The sequence below is a fragment of the Haliotis cracherodii genome, unplaced genomic scaffold, assembly GCF_022045235.1.
Source record: "Haliotis cracherodii isolate W230 unplaced genomic scaffold, xgHalCrac1.p SCAF_57, whole genome shotgun sequence".
Taxonomy (NCBI): domain Eukaryota; kingdom Metazoa; phylum Mollusca; class Gastropoda; order Lepetellida; family Haliotidae; genus Haliotis; species Haliotis cracherodii.
The window spans coordinates 47,501-67,338 of NW_027266316.1; the positions used below are offsets into that span (position 1 = coordinate 47,501).

Sequence of the window (19,838 nt, forward strand, 5' to 3'; positions counted from 1 at the left end):
GTTATGAAAAGTTGGTCACAAATGCAAATCATGACAAAGTGTGATGTGTTGGGTTTTTGAGTTATGTTGAAGATGTGGAAGATCTGAGTGAATATTACTGTTGAGCATTGATCTGGGATTTAAAGTAATTGTTTTGTGCTGCCAAGGGAACATGGGTGGCCCAAAGTTGTATCAATCTTTGTTGCCCTGGTTGGAGAAATGGGAGGATGGGTTCACTGGCGTTGTAACACTTGAAACATGGTCACCTGAACAAAACTTTTCACACTGCGAATTGTAATATATGAATGTGGTAAATTTGTTTTTGTTTTTTTACATGTTTTAGTTTCTGTTTATTTTATAAGCTTTTGTATTTTGAAATATTTGTTATAGTTCTACATAGTTTGAGAAACATTGTAGAGTATGCTATTATTTTGACAGTAAATGAGGATTGAATCTGGAGGAGTCCTGTAAGACAAATCTTGGTTGTGTGGAACAGATTATAGAACAAGGTCTCCCCTTGAACAGAGGCCTGGATGTAGCGTGTGCCGTTCCTGCCGTTGCCAGCCCCAGATTGATGGGGTATCTCCCTCTGTAATTAGTTCCCATCTGTTACTGCAGCAGACGATGCTCCAACAGCAGCATCGCGGCCACTGTGCTGGTGGGGGGAAGATCATGTCCTCACTTTTCCCACTTTTACAATTATCTGAGGTGTAAGAATGCATGTGATACAATGTTTTATACATGGGTGGGATACTGTACCTATTACAGTACTATGCAATATCAGATGCATGTGGAATATTTTGTATGGTATATGATAGCTGGAGGATATGTATCATGGTACGCATTAGTTGTCGGTATCAACTGACTTGGTCACATGGTGGTCATAGTACAATGATCGTGTTGATTTATAAACATATTCCGAAATGTCTCTTGAGCTACCAAAACAGCAGTGTGAGTAAATGAGAAGACAGAAAGCATTTCATATATCTGAAACAATGGACCAATATTGACTAGACAGCAAGGACAAAAATAACAAGTTGGATTTCGTCTTGGAAATAAAAATTCTAACCAAAGGTTAATATACTCGTGAGATCAAAAGAGTGTGCTTGGTGACCAGGGCAGGTAGAATTATGTGATTGTTATATACAGTGAACTACACTTATAACAAACTGACGGATATAACACACTGTTTTTGGGTCCCGTCCATTTGCTGTATATATGCAGTACGTATGCTTATAATGAACTACGGTTATAACAAACTAAAATGAGTCGTCCCTTTGAGTTCGTTATAGCAGTAGTTTACTGTACATCATGGGGACCTGGTGCTTGCCGTACACTGACAGGTGCTTGGTGTACAGAGGCAGCAACACGCTGTGGAGGCTACATGCTTGTGTGGCAGTAGTCATACCATTGCTGCTGGAGTACATTGGTGTTACTGAAGCAGGACTAGGTACAGAGCAATGCACTGGGCTGCAACACGAGGTGATACGCCTTGTCTACTGCTCGTCCTCACATCTGTCGGAGTACTTGGTGAGACCCAGCTTGTGTTCCACCTAAGGTTACTGCCCGACTGGGTTCATGGTGGACCTCAACATGTTTGTACAACAGTCAACGAAGAAATAATACTAGAAATAACACTACGCTATGGTGTTGATGTCTTTGCCGCTGCTGCTGCTGCTTGGCTTTTACTTCAGAGGAATTAACTAATTCAAAGCAGCAGATCCTGGGAGAAGTTTGGAGTAGAAGGTGCTTTCAGTAGGTGCTGCCGATGTCTTGGCTATTGCCTGTGTTAGGCTTTGAATATGTATATTAGAGAAGATGTCAAGAGTAGGCGTCAAGGATTTCCAGTGTACTATTCAAGAATACACATCAAGGACTGTCAGGGTACTTGTCAAGAGTAGGCATCAAGGGCTGTCAGGGTACTTGTCACGAGTAGGCGTCAAGGATTTTCAGTGTACTATTCAAGAATACACATCAAGGACTGTCAGGGTACTTGTCAAGAGTAGGCATCAAGGGCTGTCAGGGTATGTGTCAAGAGTAGCCATCAATGACTGTGAGGGTACTTGTCAAGAGTAGGCATCAAGGACTGTCTGGGAATGTGTCAAGAGTAGGCATCAAGGACTGTCAGGGTACTTGTCATGAGTAGGCATCAAGGACTGTCAGGGTACTTGTCAAGAATAGGCATCAATGACTGTCAGAGTACTTGTCAAGAGTAGGCATCAATGACTGTGAGGGTACTTGTCAAGAGTAGGCATCAAGGACTGTCTGGGAATGTGTCAAGAGTAGGCATCAAGGACTGTCAGGGTACTTGTCATGAGTAGGCATCAAGGACTGTCAGGGTACTTGTCAAGAATAGGCATCAATGACTGTCAGAGTACTTGTAAAGAGTAGGCATCAATGACTGTGAGGGTATTTGTCAAGAGTAGGCATCAAGGACTGTCAGGGTACTTGTCAAGATTAGGCATCAAGGACTGTCATTGTACTTGTCATGAGTAGGCATCAATGACTGTGAAGGTACTAGTCAAGAGTAGGCATCAAGGACTCAGGGTTCTTGTCAAGAGTAGGCATCAAGGACTGTGAGGGTACTGTCAGGCATCCAGGATTGTCGGGGTAGTTGTCAAGGGTGAATGTCAAAGATAGTTGTCAAGGTAGCTGTATGATCATAGTGGGGTTGAACTTCGGAAGTGAGGCATGACATCCCAAAAGTGTTTTTGAAACATGTAATAATGTCCAATAAGATGCTGTAGATGTTTGCACTCTCACCTGTTACGTCGGTCTGTATGTCGGTGTGTATGACTAATGTAGGCACCAATGAATTCCTGCTAATGTTTGAATCCTTTATTTCAGATCGCCCATACAGTCGAGCAGAGTTACCTCCCATGTTTGATGCCTGCTGTATGCTGTCAGCGTCTACTGTTTCTGTCTAACTAACTTCGTCTCCTGGTAGGTGCACTTGTTTACATGAATGAATAGCCGATCCAATTATGTTTCTTGCTGTAAGTTCATATGCAGTAGTCTAAACTGAATTTTAGGAAAAAACATTATGGGTGAAGTACTACTAGTAATTAAGACATTGCAAGATATCATTTTCAAAATGCCTGTTAATTTTTAAGCCTGGTGTTTTTTTAATACTTTTCCTTTTCCTTTTAATTGAAAATAATATTTTGTACTTTCACAAATCTGTAAAAGACTGATCTTTAAAACAAAATCACAGATTGGTTTGATTGAATTTCCAGTTTAGATTGTCTCCTTTTTGAAAGATGGAGTCTGAGTGTATGCTCTATGTATGTATTCATGTTAGACAATTATCATTAAATCATCGCGTGTGTTAGGGAAGTAGCATATTGCGCTGTCTCCTACAGACAAATGAGACTGAAATGAGCTGATGTATTTTCTTTGGTATGAGGTTTTTGGGGTTGGATTCTAAGCTACAGAATCATCTCTTTACAGTGCCAATTGTTCACTTAATATTCACAGTAGCACATATGCACTTCTATCAGTGAAAGGTTTTTATTATTAATTGTTAGCCCAGACACTATACAATGCATCTAATCACTTAACATTTAAACACACTGACAGAACCTTTTTAAAAGTGTTGTTTTACATATGATACTACAATATTTCAAAAGTATTAACTTTTTAATTTCATTGCTAAGATAAACTCTATCTGATGAAACCTGCAGGGTTATCATGAAATCAGAAGATATGAGGCTAAGACATATCAAGCCGAGTTGGTATAGAATATAAGGGAAATATACATATGGCAGTGGAAAAATGGAGAACTACAGCAATGAAATTTGGGGAAATACAGGGTTGGAATAATGGACAACTACAGCAGTAAGATAAGGGGAAATACAGGGTGGAATAATGGACAACTACAGCAGCGAGATAAGGGGAAATACAGGGGTGGAATAATGGACAACTACAGCAGTGAGATAAGGAGAAATATAGGGGTGGAATAATGGAGAACTACAGCAGTGAGATAAGGGGAAATATAGGAGTGGAATAATGGAGAACTACAGCAGTGAGATAAGGAGAAATACAAGGGTGGAATAATGGAGAACTACAGCAGTGAGAGAAGGGGAAATATAGGAGTGGAATAATGGACAACTACAGCAGTGAGATAAGGGGAAATACAAGGGTGGAATAATGGACAACTACAGCAGTGAGATAAGGGGAAATATAGGAGTGGAATAATGGAGAACTACAGCAGTGAGATAAGGAGAAATACAAGGGTGGAATAATGGACAACTACAGCAGTAAGATAAGGGGAAATACAGGAGTGGAATAATGGAGAACTACAGCAGTGAGATAAGGAGAAATACAAGGGTGGAATAATGGACAACTACAGCAGTGAGAGAAGGGGAAATACAGGGGTGGAATAATGGAGAACTACAGCAGTGAGATAAGGAGAAATACAAGGGTGGAATAATGGACAACTACAGCAGTAAGATAAGGGGAAATACTGGAGTGGAATAATGGAGAACTACAGCAGTGAGATAAGGAGAAATACAGGGGTGGAATAATGGGCAACTACAGCAGTGAGATAAGGGGAAATATAGGAGTGGAATAATGGAGAACTGTAGCAGTGAGATAAGGGGAAATACAGGGGTGGAATAATGGAGAACTACAGCAGTAAGATAAGGGGAAATACAGGGGTGGAATAATGGAGAACTACAGCAGTGAGATAAGGGGAAATACAAGGGGGGAATAATGGACAACTACAACAGTAAGATAAGGGGAAATACAGGGTGGAATAATGGACAACTACAGCAGCGAGATAAGGGGAAATACAGGGGTGGAATAATGGACAACTACAGCAGTGAGATAAGGAGAAATATAGGGGTGGAATAATGGAGAACTACAGCAGTGAGATAAGGGGAAATATAGGAGTGGAATAATGGACAACTACAGCAGTGAGATAAGGAGAAATACAAGGGTGGAATAATGGACAACTACAGCAGTGAGAGAAGGGGAAATACAGGGTGGAATAATGGACAACTACAGCAGCGAGATAAGGGGAAATACAGGGGTGGAATAATGGAGAACTACAGCAGCGAGATAAGGGGAAATACAGGGGTGGAATAATGGAGAACTACAGCAGTGAGAGAAGGGGAAATACAGGGGTGGAATAATGGATAACTACAGCAGTAAGATAAGGGGAAATACAGGGGTGGATTAATGGAGAACTACAGCAGTGAGTGAAGGGGAAATACAGGGGTGGAATAATGGAGAACTGCAGCAGTGAGATAAGAGGAAATACAGGGGTGGAATAATGGAGAACTACAGCAGTGAGAAAAAGGGGAAATACAGGGGTGGAATAATGGAGAACTACAGCAGTGAGAGAAGGGGAAATACAGGGGTGGAACAATGGAGAACTGCAGCAGTGAGAGAAGGGGAGAAATATATCAGCAGAATAATGGAGAGCTATGGCAGTGAGATAAGAAGAAATACAGGGGTGGAATAATGGACAAATACAGCAGTGACATATGGAGAAATATAGTTGTTAAATAAGGGAGGAATTTGGCAGTGGAATATGGGGAAATTTTACTGTGGAATACAGGGCAAACATGACAGTAGAATAAGGGGGTGATATTGCAGTGAAATATTTCGGAAACATTACTGTGGAATACAGGGGAAATAATGCAGTGGAATAAGGGGGAAATATAGCAGTGGAATTAAGGAAATCAGAGAAAGGAGGTATTGGTAGTGTTCTCTGGTGGAAGGCTGATTGCTTTGATATATGATACAACTGCTTTTATTTACTTTATTCAAATGTCTGACTTAATTACTTCAAAAGAATCAACTTCAGACAAGCAGATTCTTTTTAATCTGTAAAATATTTTTTTTCTGATTATAAATATTGGGAATAGAGGCATTGCATAACACCAAACGCTTTAGACAAATACATATTGAGATGGTATTGATTTTAGTCAACCAAAAGAAATGCATTAATGACAACTCACTCACTCACTCACTCTGCTGTCCCACGTGGAAGCTAGTGAGATGTACACACACAACTATTTCTGGGAATACAGGAGTTCTCAGCATGCTGATCCGCTTTGTTGTGTTTCCTGACTGACTGATCTGTGCAGGGTATTGGGTACATCGTTCATGCATGGTAAAGCCTGTAGCTCCACTTGACACAGATATGACACATTTTCTAAACACTTCCTTAAGAATCACTATGGTTAACCTTTTACATACATTTCTCTGGTGCAGTATAGTTAGTGACAACTTTGTGAGCTAAACAGAAGACAAGATGTGGTTTATGTGTCAAATTTCCCCTCTGTGTTGCATCTAGTGACGGTGATACAAAGTCAAACATGAAATACAGTTATTATTTATGTGATATATTTGTTTTATATTACATGTATGACATTTATATAATGCACTCACACTATCGTCTTAAGCTATTATTGACAGATCTAATTTAACGCTTCGATGTGTCCAGGCATGTGATGAAATTGTTGTTGCTGTAGTTGGTAATGAGACGAGGCTGTCCACTGGAGCTATGTCGATGGAGGACAATTGTCCTTATATGAACATTGCTACTTAGGGATTGGGCTTAAGGCCATTTAAGGCCATTCATTGATTCCCCTGGCTTCCTTGTTCATTGGGCATCGTGCAACCATCATTGCAAATTAATAATATATATAGGGTCAAGTGTAGCACAGGTTGTTATTGAATTGTTTGATAGGCATTACTTAGAAGTTGACAGATGACGGTATAAGGATTTATACTGAAATGTTGCCTTTACAGTATTAAAGAAGTTGTTATCCATAAATTGTGTCTACTTTGTCAGGTGTTTATCGGTAGCATATCTCGGTATCACATTGATGTGAGTCTTGTAGCAGGCACTGCCATTCTTCCCCTTCACAATTCTATGCCATTATACATGTCAGAATTTTCAATGGAATTCATGGTTCTTGTATTTGGATTTCACATTATTTGTCATAGGTGAAATGTTTCTGTGTCAACATACACTCACACTTCTTGGCACTGAGCTGGAATAACATGAGATGTCACTTGTGTTCTCATTATTCACCAGGTAGAACAGTGTATCTTATCATGGTTTTAACATGGTGATAAGAAAGTCAAGATATATGCTGGAGTGTCCGGGCAGACATGGTGAGTTGGTCACTTAGTATACACCATATGCAGAGTAACATATTTAGATTAATCATCGCCCCTGAAATGAAGTATGAGTCGTATTCAACAGTCGGATTAACACATACTCCACGAAGTTCACCAGTCTGTAGTCTATGAAAAGTTCTGTATAAGGTTATATGAAATAGTTCTATACAGGAATCCCTCGAGTATTATGGAACTTGAGTCGCTTAATTTCAGAGCTGAAAAGGGGATGAGGATTGGCTGCTGGAACTGAGAAGGGATGAGAATGATATAGGGATGTTTTATGAAATATATGGTGGTGTATATATGAGAGACTGACCAGCTAGAGGTGCCACCTTGCTTGCAGTCTTGATGAACGACACAGTACATTATAATGGTCTTAAGTCATTCATTGTCCCTACCTTGGCTCATCTAGTTCTACTTTCACTTGGAGTTTGTTGGTACAGAATTTGTTAGGTAACTTCAACTGCCATCGTGTTAGCCATATTTGTAATGAACAGTTGAAGTAAGGGACATCCCGAGTGCGATGGTTCAGAGAATGTTGAACCGGCATAAACTAAACCTGCTGAAGATGAATCATCACAAAAGATATATTGTATAAGGTCATATTTACCTGTTTGTAAGCTGAACTCCTAAGATATGCAAAAAATCCGGTTTTGTATGGTAACTATAAGAAATCTGTGGAGCCCAGGGCAAAATCCTCCAGACAGGGGTGTAGATACGTGTATATCCTCCATCAATGTGGAGAACAGGCGCCGGCGCCAGCATCCAACACTATGTGATGTCGGTGAATACGGGATAAATATAAACATGAGGTTGGGCTGGTATCAACAAGTGTGGAATAGTCTTTTATTTAGATGGCAGAAAATAGTACACTTATGATGAAATATTTTTAGTCTTTCCTCTCTGGGAGTAGCTAAATTCAGAACAGACCAGTTCCAGAAACGTTCTTGAGTTTTTCCAGTTACGTTACACGTACCTGTTCTACAGTGCCTGCCAATTCTCACACCTGATTGAGGTTACCGTGCCAAATGAGATAAAAAACATTGTTCACGTGAGGAATCGATGGTGATGACTGAGCAGAAGAAATACGCTTTGAACCCATGTGACTTAATTAGGGCAGACAAGAGAGTGAATTTAGTGGAATTGATTGAGGGTGTTTTTTTGTGAACCCTCATTTTGGAGATATGTTTTCTGTCATTGTTGTCTTGGAGAGAGCCAAATGCTATCATTTGTTTTTTCATTTGTATTGATATGAAATGGAGCAATATCGCTCTATTATGTTTCGAATATTTACAAATTTAAAGTCACAAAATAAATCAATTTTGTTTGTGTATTAAGTCTAAAATATTCCCAAATTACTAAAAAATCTGAATCTGTTACGTGTGAAAAAAGATAATTTCAATCAAAAGCAGTATCAATTTTCATAATTTCCTTCTTGTTACATTTTTCCACATGTGAAAAATATTTTTTTCTCAAAGAGCACGATGTTTATGTGTTCAAAGAGCTTTTTTATCAAGAAATTATATGACTTTCTCACAAAACCTGAAAAAAATCCAATAAATTTACCAATCAATGCAACGGAGTGAAGGAATGTCTTCTGGGAAATCTTGGAAAACATCCATCGGTCACTGCGGTTTTCATGGACCATTATAATAAGCTGAGACTGATCAGCGCTCCCTAATTAGCGGGAACTGTACAAGATTCTGTGGCCACCTGGTGGCCAGCGCTCATCTTCTCCCGAGTGTGTGCGGCAAATTATTTGACGAAGCCTATGACGTCAGTTGGGGATTTTTAGGCCGAAATCTTATTGTGTAGCTGCTCTTGTAAAAGACAAGTTGATTGGACGTGCCTGACAATCTCACAAATCAACGTGGTTGGAAATTTCTAGGGAGTAATCATGGGTGATCTAGGTCAATCTGTTCTGGTATAATCACAAAGTATTTTTTTAGACGATGTGTCTATAGATTTGATTTCTACTTAGGAAAGTGTTTGTGACATTTTTTCCTTAACACTTATGATGGCTGATGGTTGGAGAGAATATTTTCATGCATGTTTACAAGACTTTAAGAATGATTTCAATCAGACTTGAATATTGAAAAAAACAGGGGATTTTATCATTTCAAACATAAGTGATTATTTTCAACAGATTCAAATTATCTTTGCTTTGGATGCCATAAATATAACGTTATTAGAAGGTGTTGTCAGGCACATATGCTCGCCTACATTAGCTGTAATATTTCTGATGTGGCATTGGGCACTATTCTTACTCTGTAGGTTGGTATAGTGTCATAGAAACTTTGTGCAACATAAATGCTTCATTTTGTCTTGTGCTTTGTTTACTGGTGTAAGCTCTCAGTCCAAGTGGTTATCTTTCAGAGTGGTACGTAAATAGCACTGTTCACTATCATAGTACCAGGTATGATCTTGATATGGAAATATATTTGCATATTTCATTAGAAAGAGTTTGTGAGATAAAAGATCATTGCAAAAGTAATCTTATTGAGTATTGCAATTTTTTAGCTTTTCATTAGCCCCACATTTGTGGGGTACTGTGTTCTGGGGTACAGGTGTAAACAGGTGTAAACAGGTGTAAACAGGTGTAAACAAGAACAATAAAATAAGTAGATTTTTTTGTGTATTAGTTTCCCTGTGTTGCCATATTGTTTCCACCTGTCCTGTGTTGCATGATGATCGGCAGTTGACTTGCCTATCTACTTAAATCAGGCAGCCGCCTCGCAAGTCTGCAGAAATACACTGTCCTGTTAAATCACTTTCTTTATCAGTGTAAAATTTTCCAATTCTCAAGTGCTAAACTCCCCCACTTTGTGTTTGATGGGCTTCCAAATAACACGCCCAGGGAGCAAAGAAAACAGAATTGTTCATATTTTTCAAGAATGATGTCTGCCGTCACCTATGAGTAGCGTCTATGATCCATTTGCAGTACACAAACTAAATGCTGGGACTGTTTGTTTTGTCTGCAGGCAGGATGGATTGCATGTGAGAAAGATTTTCTGGAAAATTATTAGTTTTTTTCTTTAGCTCCGTTTGGGGTTTCGGAGTTTGATAACTGTGAGTTAATCAATCACTTCTGGCCAATTTCTGGAAACTTGGACACCAATATTCTGAAAATGTTTTTCATGTGTTGTTTAAATCCACTTGTTGTAATCTGTTCATGTTGTTTAATATTTGCATAGGTTGTTTCAATATTGTCAAGTTTGTATGATAAGCAGTTGTCACTTTGAAGGATATGTACTGGTGCATGTGCATCCCATGAATTATTACAATTATCTACATGTTAATGTTTGAGTTTCCGCTGATCAGTGTTGATGCATGTGCTATTACAATAGAATAAGTCGCTAATTGACAAATACAGGGCTCATTATCATATAGTTCTGTAAGTATCTCTTGACTGCGTGTAAATTGAATCTGTAGGAGGTGAAATGAATTGTTATTTGCTTGAGTGACATCCCCTATCTACACATGTCTTTAATTGATATTTGTGTCTATATAAATACATGTAATAGGATTAAATATAGTATTCAGGTCCTTACTTAAAAGGAAATAGACGCTTTGTTTCCACACCTCTATATGGGGATATGTCAGTAAGTATACTGTGTGGCAATGGTTTTTGCCACTGTGTAATCTAACACAATTGACAATCACCTGCGTAAGTGCCTAGCCCCTCCTCCCCGTCAGACGACAAATGATGTCACTAGCTGTCATGTTCGTAGCATATCGCTACGTTTAGCTGGAGGCTGTTTTGCTGGCTTCAGGAATCTTCGTATGAAATGTACACCGTTTCTAGTTGACATGGCAGCCTGACATGGCTATAGGAACTGTCAGTGGGTGACATAATACCCGTCAGTCAAACTCCGGATGGTCGTGAGTTGTCAGGTAAGACCTCTCTCCCTTATTTCACCCTGTGTACATGTTACTGACAAGACTGACAAGTTTACAACTGCCCATCCATAAAGCACACGATCAGATCGGCTTGAGAGATTGCCAAAAGTTAAGACTACCAACCAGCCCCTCCTTTGACACTGGTAGGGGGCTTGTTGCAGGTCTCCGAGGCATGTAAGGGGGATTTACGGCAGGATGAAGGTGTGAGAGAACATTGTGACATTGTGTTGCGAAGGCCTTCTGGTAAACCAGGGGTAGATCGTGTGTGCTGCACATCCGTGTAACAGGTTCACTAGGATGTTTATAGTAGTTAGGACACACAACCTGTAGTCTACCTTTATTTCATAAAACTGTTAATTGTCTGTGACAGTCTATGTGAAGTTTTGAATTGTATATAAAGTTTCAACACACATACACTCATTCATTCATTCTTTGGATGTTAAAACATAAGCTCAACTGAATTGGTTTTCATTTTAGTTTTTGAAAAAATGAAATATTATGAATTTTTCTGACATAATAATTTTGTGGTTCAGATGATGCTTAAAATTAGTGTTAGCTGGAAACAGAGCTTAACTCATAGATGGAAGGACTTGGTGAGGTTTTTGTATTGGGCGTTGTCTGTTGTCTGTCACCTGTCTGTCTGTCCATCAAATTCGTTCTCTTAAAAGTTGCAGTGAGGAAATAATGCTTGGTTCGTCTAGGCACTTAAGCTGTTCATGGCATCAAGATAAAAATATTAAAAATAAATTCCGATTATGAAAATGTATTGGGATCTCCTTCCAAGAATCCCTAAACTGAGCTTAATCGTTGCATCATATTGTGTCCCAAACATTTCACTGGGTAGAATTTAGGAACATTTATAATTGATTTTGTTTTTTTAAGGTTGGAATTTATTTACACTGTTTCTTTAGAGTTTGCTTGAATATTACATGGATATGATGTTCTCCGTCATTCAAGCAGGACATTACATGGCATGATTTAGTGCTGGTGAAACAGTGCCATGCTCTTCTTCCTCACCGGTAGTGTACCCAATCTGGTGCGGTGTTGGCTTGCCGGGCTACAGAGCCAGGTTTTTTTCCCCCTTTGGAGGCTATAAGATAATATTTATATGAGATCATATTTTAAGATAATATTATATATGTGAAGTGTATTCCTGGCGTGTATGATATAACTGAAATATTCATGAAATCAGCATAAAATCATACTCTTATTTCAGTATTCATATTTTATGTAAGTTAATGTATTCATATTTTATGTAAGTTTATGTATTCATATTTTATGTAAGTTTATGTATTCATATTTTATGTAAGTTTATGTATTCATATTTTATGTAAGTTTATGTATTCATATATTTTATGTTGGTTTATGTATTCATATTTCATGTTGGTTTATGTATTCATATTTTATGTAAGTTTATGTATTCATATTTGTTTATTCAGGGAATGCAATCTTACATGTTCACCACCGACCGTCATATAGTTGTAATATTGCTGAGTGCGGCATTAAACAACGAACAAACGAATACATGTTCACCACACCATAATTTTGCATATGATAGGTTAGGCAATATGACACTGAAGGTAAGATAACGGGCCGGCATGGCACACATGAATTGTGAAACATATACAGATGTTTGGAAGAAGCAGAGAAATAAGGTACTTCAGCACTGTGCTCGTGTTTGTTTTACTGTTTTGTTTTATAGTCCGCAGCGGGTGAACGGTAGTTTTCATGTACTAGACAAGAAAACAGTTTAATTGTCTGGTAGGCTGAGTAAACAAAATAACAACGTGTGGAATATGCTGGGAGAATGCTTGTGATGAAGCAGAACAAGCGATGCTGAACTGTCATTAGATCCACACAGACTCATAAACAGTAACAGTATATTTACCATCAACATCATAACAGTAAGTCCATTTCAGATGCCAGTCTATAAATATGGGATACAACATGAAATTACTGACCCCATTCTGAGTCCATCTGATAATGATATTGACGGAAATCTCGTAAATTTTTCAATTAAACATAAATATTTACTTTAATTCGAAGGGAAACATTATGACACAAAAACTGTTTATCCTCCGAAGCTTAAACCCCTTCTTCCCCCTGGCTGCCTCATTCACCAGTTTGCTATCACCAGTTAAATATTTTCTGACCTTTATCGCAGTTGAACAAAGATTCTGTGTAAAATTTGAACATTTATCAAGGTTGTCCAAGACGTTTTTCTGGCAGTTGTTTCCATGGAAACAGATAAAGCACCAAAAGCAAGTTTGTCCTGGGAAATGAGTAACTTAGTGAAGTGACATGATTAAGTCAAGTTTGTTTAGTGTTTTTTTGAAAGATCGTTACAGTAGGCAAGTTCAGCACCTTTACCTCATAAGCCTCTGTCATGGATATGTTACACCTTGAAAGGAGATTATGTAATTCCCGATTGTAATATTTAAAAAAAGAATTGCTGCAGAAGGAATTTTTCAAATATGTTTTGAGGTATATGCTTTGTTGCTTTAACCTAGCTTTTCTGCTAATTACTGCACTCGCAAAGATGGATTCCAACTTGGAACATTCATGTTTCTGTTTGGGAGGACTTTACGAAAACGTTGCATGATGGTCTTAGCATTGAGGTACAAATCGGCATCAAGTATTGTGTAACTGCCTCGCAGAGGGGAGACATCTTGTTTCGTTTGATCGGGGTAATGAGTTAGAAGCTTGTGTATGCTAGCCTGGTTTAACCTTAAGATTTACCGTCTCTCAAGGTCGGCCAAAGTCGTCAATTCTTTCACCTTCTGATTCCTTAAATCAGTGAAGTCTCTTTGTTTTCGCTTAAAGTGTTATCGCTACCGCCAAGATTCCGCCTGAAGGTGTCTTGTGGATTAACCAGATTAAATACTTAACAGGTCGGTAATCCTGAATAAACAAAATAGTTGGCGCTTTTATCGCAAACGTAATGTTTGCTCGCACAAACAGCAAAAAGTCTGGCTGGGCCGAGGCCTGATGAGGGCTGTACTGTGTATGAATTCCACAATTCTTTGTGCATTTCACAAGTAAATGGACATGGCGTTTGTTTAGTTGTTTTGTGGGGGATTGTTTGTCACTATGTGGACAGAACAAGCGGTCGCAGCATGCCGAAGGGTCACATGATCGGCACTGAGCTCGGCTCTACCTTGCTTAGCCGGCTCGCGGGAACGACCGAGGGTCCTAGAATCGCCTTCTTGTCACCATCTACAAACAGACAGAACTTTGTGTTTGTTGTCAATAAACAAAAACGCATGGCGGAGAAAGCGTAGGTGATGGCACCATTGTGCCGATGCGAACCAAACATGTCGGATTTCAAAGTGTTCCGCCCCATGATGTCGACTTGCACAATGGCAGGACAATAGAGTTAGTGAGATGGACAAAGAAGCCGTGTTGTACGAAGATAAGCTCCAGCATAAACTATGAACTGTTAATGCTAAGAAAGGTAGGTCTCACTTGCTGCTTGCTCTTCAGTATTCTTGCATCAATAAACCATTGGCGATTTAGTTTAGGTCGATTTCCAGGGAAATAGTTTGTAATTTTAAATAGTTTTTCATTTTTAAATAAGAAAATTGCTGAGTGAATTTTTTAAAATTTTGATTTAATTCCATCAATGAAGTTCAACAATTGTGCAATGGTTTAGGTATGAGTTGTAGCTGATGTAGAATAGGTTGATATAATTTGATGTATTTATCATGAGTATGTCTGATATTTAACTGGGTGTTCATGATGATAAAGTTGGTCATTAAAATTTAAGGATTGAAAATTTTACCTCTGAGCATATATTCTGCTGATAATTTGATAGAAAGTGTTGAATTATCAACCAATACTACTGTCAGATATAGTCATTATCGAAATAATATTTCAGCTTTGAAACATGTCTAATCTATTTTCCAGTCAGTACTTCACCGTGGACAAAATCAGTTGTAAATAATGAGCTGTAATTCTGAATGAGTTGAAGGTGGGGTATAGTCACCAGACATGTGAAACACAATCTTCCGGAACTAGCAGTCCACGGGCTGGGACGGAGCATGCAATATAGCGCTTGTTTTCTGGGAGATACCGCTAATGTTAAGTGACAGGTTCTGAAGAGATCCCTGGCATGAAAACTACCGGACTAAGGGCTTGAAACATGGAGCCCAAATTGAATTGTGTCGATGAGTGTATGCTATGTAGAACACTCCACCTTGCATCGTCATGATGTCCCGGGGCCACCATCAGCAATCTCCACAGAATGTCATCAGATTAAATCTAAATTATTACTTAATACTGTTTTAATGTTTAAAAGGTAGAATTAAGTTTTAGAACTCGTTAACATGGAATGAAGGAGATCACAGGAATTAAGAGTTTTGTACCTAGAAGAACACTTTCTTAACTTTCCTGTAATTCTGACTTTTACTTCCTTTCTGTTAGGTTCTCATCAAGGTTAACCTCCCAGATTACTTTCTTGTACTGGTACAACTGTGACCTGAGGTTCCATGTAGAGTCAAACATATTAGGAAGATTTTCTATATGTTAGAGTGAAATGTTTTGCTAATATTTTATTATCCCCCGCCACTAGGTGGAAGGTGGGTATAGGAATGGGTGCTGTATCCGTCATGTTTCGTTTCCGAAGATGAACTCCAAAACCATGAGAGATATCTTAACCAAACTTGCCACATAGATAGGTCTAGTGGTGAACTGGTGCCTTTTGATAGTTTGGGATTTATTCAAAATTTATTTTTTGAGTTTCCATGGCAATGACACTGACTTAGCCTGAAAATGGCGGTAGTGCTCATTTCCGGAGCAGATCTTGAAAACCGTACATTTATTCACCAAATTTGGCACAGATAGGTCTTGTGGTAAACTGGTGCCTTTTGATAGTTTGGGATTTTTGAAAAAAATATTTTTTGAGTTCTTGCTTTGCACACAACTTAACATGTCATATTGGTAGGGGGCGATGAGTATTTCATGCTTGTTCACACATTATTTCCTTGGTGGGGCTTATTGTATTCCAGAAAACAGACTCTTTCCTCAACACATTGACAAACCCACAGGGCACTGAACTGGGTGACGTGACCATAAGCTTACGATTTCCAACAGTATCACGAATGCTGTTCTTCAAGTGCCTTTGCCAGCCTGAGAGATATAGCCTATCCAGCTGATGGAACAGATATAAGAGTGTTTAATTATAGCCTCCATGGTGGTTGAGAGTGAACCTGTGTTCTCCATACCTGGGAATATATATGTGGGCCTCCACACTGATAACACCCTCCTTCAAGAAGATGGGATTTATATGATAGTTGTCATTGTAGAGAAGAAGCTCCTTCATGTATGACCTCAGTGTGAGGTCACATCCATCAGGTCCAGGCGTTAGTAGTGAGAAGCCACCGTTGAAGAGTGATGGTGCTGTGTTATAGCCTGATATACTGTAGCGAGGAATAATACAATCAGGTTTATATATACAGCCCAGTGTTGTGTTATACCTTAGTGTGGTATACTGTAGCAAGGAATTATACAATCAGGTTTAGATATACAGCACAGTGTTGTGTTATAGCCTGATATACTGTAGCAAGGAATAATACAATCAGGTTTATATATACAGCACAGTGCTGTGTTATAGCCTGATATACTGTAGCAAGGAATTATACAATCAGGTTTATATATACAGCACAGTGCTGTGTTATACCTTAGTGTGATATACTGTAGCAAGGAATTATACAATCAGGTTTAGATATACAGCACAGTGCTGTGTTATACCTTAGTGTGGTATACTGTAGCAAGGAATTATACAATCAGGTTTAGATATACAGCACAGTGCTGTGTTATACCTTAGTGTGGTATACTGTAGCAAGGAATTATACAATCAGGTTTAGATATACAGCACACTGCTGTGTTATACCTTAGTGTGATATACTGTAGCAAGGAATTATACAATCAGGTTTAGATATACAGCACAGTGCTGTGTTATACCTTAGTGTGGTATACTGTAGCAAGGAATTATACAATCAGGTTTAGATATACAGCACAGTGCTGTGTTATACCTTAGTGTGGTATACTGTAGCAAGGAATTATACAATCAGGTTTATATATACAGCACAGTGCTGTGTTATACCTTAGTGTGGTATACTGTAGCAAGGAATAATACAGTCAGGTTTATATATACAGCACAGTGCTGTGTTATAGCCTGATATACTGTAGCAAGGAATAATACAGTCAGGTTTATATGTACAGCACAGTGCTGTGTTATAGCCTGATATACTGTAGCAAGGAATAATACAGTCAGGTTTAGATATACAGCACAGTGCTGTGTTATAGCCTGATATACTGTAGCAAGGAATAATACAGTCAGGTTAATATATACAGCACAGTGCTGTGTTATACCTTAGTGTGGTATACTGTAGCAAGGAATAATACAGTCAGGTTTATATATACAGCACAGTGCTGTGTTATAGCCTGATATACTGTAGCAAGGAATAATACAATCAGGTTTATATATACAGCACAGTGCTGTGTTATACCTAAGTGTGGTATACTGTAGCAAGGAATAATACAATCAGGTTTATATATACAGCACAGTGCTGTGTTATAGCCTGATATACTGTAGCAAGGAATAATACAGTCAGGTTTAGATATACAGCACAGTGCTGTGTTATACCTTAGTGTGGTATACTGTAGCAAGGAATAATACAATCAGGTTTTACAGGTAATGAATAATACATTTAGCATTACCTGTTGCACCATAACTGATTATGAACTTTTTCTGTTTCTTTCTCAACTAAAACACTGTTTTACAATTAAAAGTTTATTTCAACTGAATAGTTAATATATCTTGCTGGGTAAAAATGGAAATGTACTTTTCACTTTGACATTGATACTAACAATCTCTTACTTCCATTGGATTTCAATCTAGAAATCAAAACAAAATGTTTTATAGTGTTAAGTTTTGTATTTATGTAATGTTGGCAAAGAAAATTGTTTCAAATGGTAGTTAGTGAGTAATTAAATGCCAGAATTGGTATTTGATTTTTATCAAAATTGTGTTCATGGGTTTCACCAAATTTTGCTTTGGGCATTCCTCCCATAATAGCAGCTGACACACTATATAAATACTAGTCAAGGTGGCAACTGAAACAGGCTTTACAAAAACAGGCTTGTAAGTAGCACAAAGTACTAATAATGTCTTCCATGGAGTATAGCAGTGTGGTGGTCTGTACAGCTATGTACACTAGCACACAGCGTTGAAGTTCATTGTAATCAGTGGTGGAGATAAAGGGTTCACAATGCTCTCAGAGAGTGGTGGTAGACTGCAATAGTTTCGTGGAGGCATACACATTGTCAACATGAATGATAAATGAGGTTTTTTTAGGTTTATCAATGTATTCTCTTGTAAACATTACTCACTACTTGCTTGTGTGAATGCATTTAAAGGCCTTTTTTCTACTTTCTCATGCAGAAATGAGTTGTAAGTCTAATGTTTTTGTATAGACAAATAGACAGCAGGGGGATAATATCACCTGATGAGGCATGGCATGGGATAAATCTTATATGATCCAGGTGACAAGATCCACATTCTTAATTCCATGTCATCGTGAGTGCACAGATAATCTCTCTTTGGTCCAAATAAAATATATAATTTATCTCTATGACAGCGACAAAGTAGGGAGAGTTATTTTCCTCAGTGGCAGAGAGCAGTTTACCTGAAATCAGTGACTCCCAGAGTTGTGGCATTTCACACTTGATAAAGTTGTTGCCTTTGTAAGGGCACCAGTTACAAGCATGATATGGCCATATAGATATGACTGCAGCTGAAATATGAATGCCTGTATGCTCACTACAGGGGTGGTGTGAAGTTATACTTACAGTCAGATATGTTGTAACCTTTACAGCATGATCTCAGGTTTCACTGACTGAGTTGGTTCAAGAGAGGTGATCTTTACCAAACATGCATAGAAATGACCCTTTATGACTTGGAGATTAAAGTTATCTTTTTGACCTTTCACACCTTTGGAATCTACACAGTAAATAAAAAAATTGTAGTTTGTTGGTGATAGACCTGCAATGAAACAAGTATGCCCCTATTAGTAAAAGTCATTTTTATATTTGTTTCAATGTGTTGCCTTGGATACTTGAATTAATTCCTACATAAAGTTGAAGTGGTTTTGTTTTATGCTTTTTTTTAGTTTTATACTATTTTCATTTTTTATTATGTTAGGATTCAGGAAGAGAAACAGAAGGGGGACACAATTGGTTTTAAATAAAAGAATTTTTGTTAATAATTCAAGAGTGTGGATTGTCGTTATGAGAATGGGTGTTGATTATGAGAATGAGATTAGTGGAAAACCCCTTTAGCCAGATAAAAATATGACACAATGTACTTTAGCAAGTAGAAGCATACTGAGTTTTGCACAGTATTTTGGTTTTTTTTTTGGTTTTTTTCTCTACTGTAAAATTATGGACAGGCTCATTTGTAATACAAAATATTGGTCCTGCCTGATGTTTGATTCAAAGAGAGTTTAATCCGTGAAGTGTCTATCACCGGGTACAAGAAAGTCTTATGCCACTTCCTGTTGTTTATTCTTGATGAGAGCAGTTTCAAGATAAACCTCTCTCAATCTAGCTGATAGTATCTGTGAAACAACACCATCCTTCTACCCAAGGCCCTGAAGTGTTTTCCTATGATAACCGGAGTGCAGTGCATCAAGGGAGATAAAGCTGTGAGAGACCATTTAGTGTGTTCATCAAGACCCAGTCTCCCTCCTTCACACTGGGGGATTACGGAACGTATCTACCAACTTGAGCAATACTCCACTTAGTGTTACACTGTACTACAC

At 38.3% G+C, this 19,838-nt stretch overlaps 1 protein-coding gene across 12 annotated transcripts in view; it reads left to right on the top strand.

Moving 5' to 3' along the window:
- LOC139444582 (myocyte-specific enhancer factor 2A-like) overlaps positions 1 to 19,838 on the top strand; it is a 116,892-nt gene that overhangs the window by 46,888 nt on the left and 50,166 nt on the right. For 11 of the 12 annotated variants that reach the window (XM_071225466.1, XM_071225464.1, XM_071225485.1 and 8 more), the window contains one exon: positions 2,827 to 2,922. The gene's annotated coding sequence lies outside the window, so the exon portion shown is untranslated. Of the gene's footprint in view, positions 1 to 2,826; positions 2,923 to 10,902; positions 11,011 to 19,838 lie in introns of those variants that run through there. The other variant, XM_071225475.1, reaches the window with a different exon arrangement.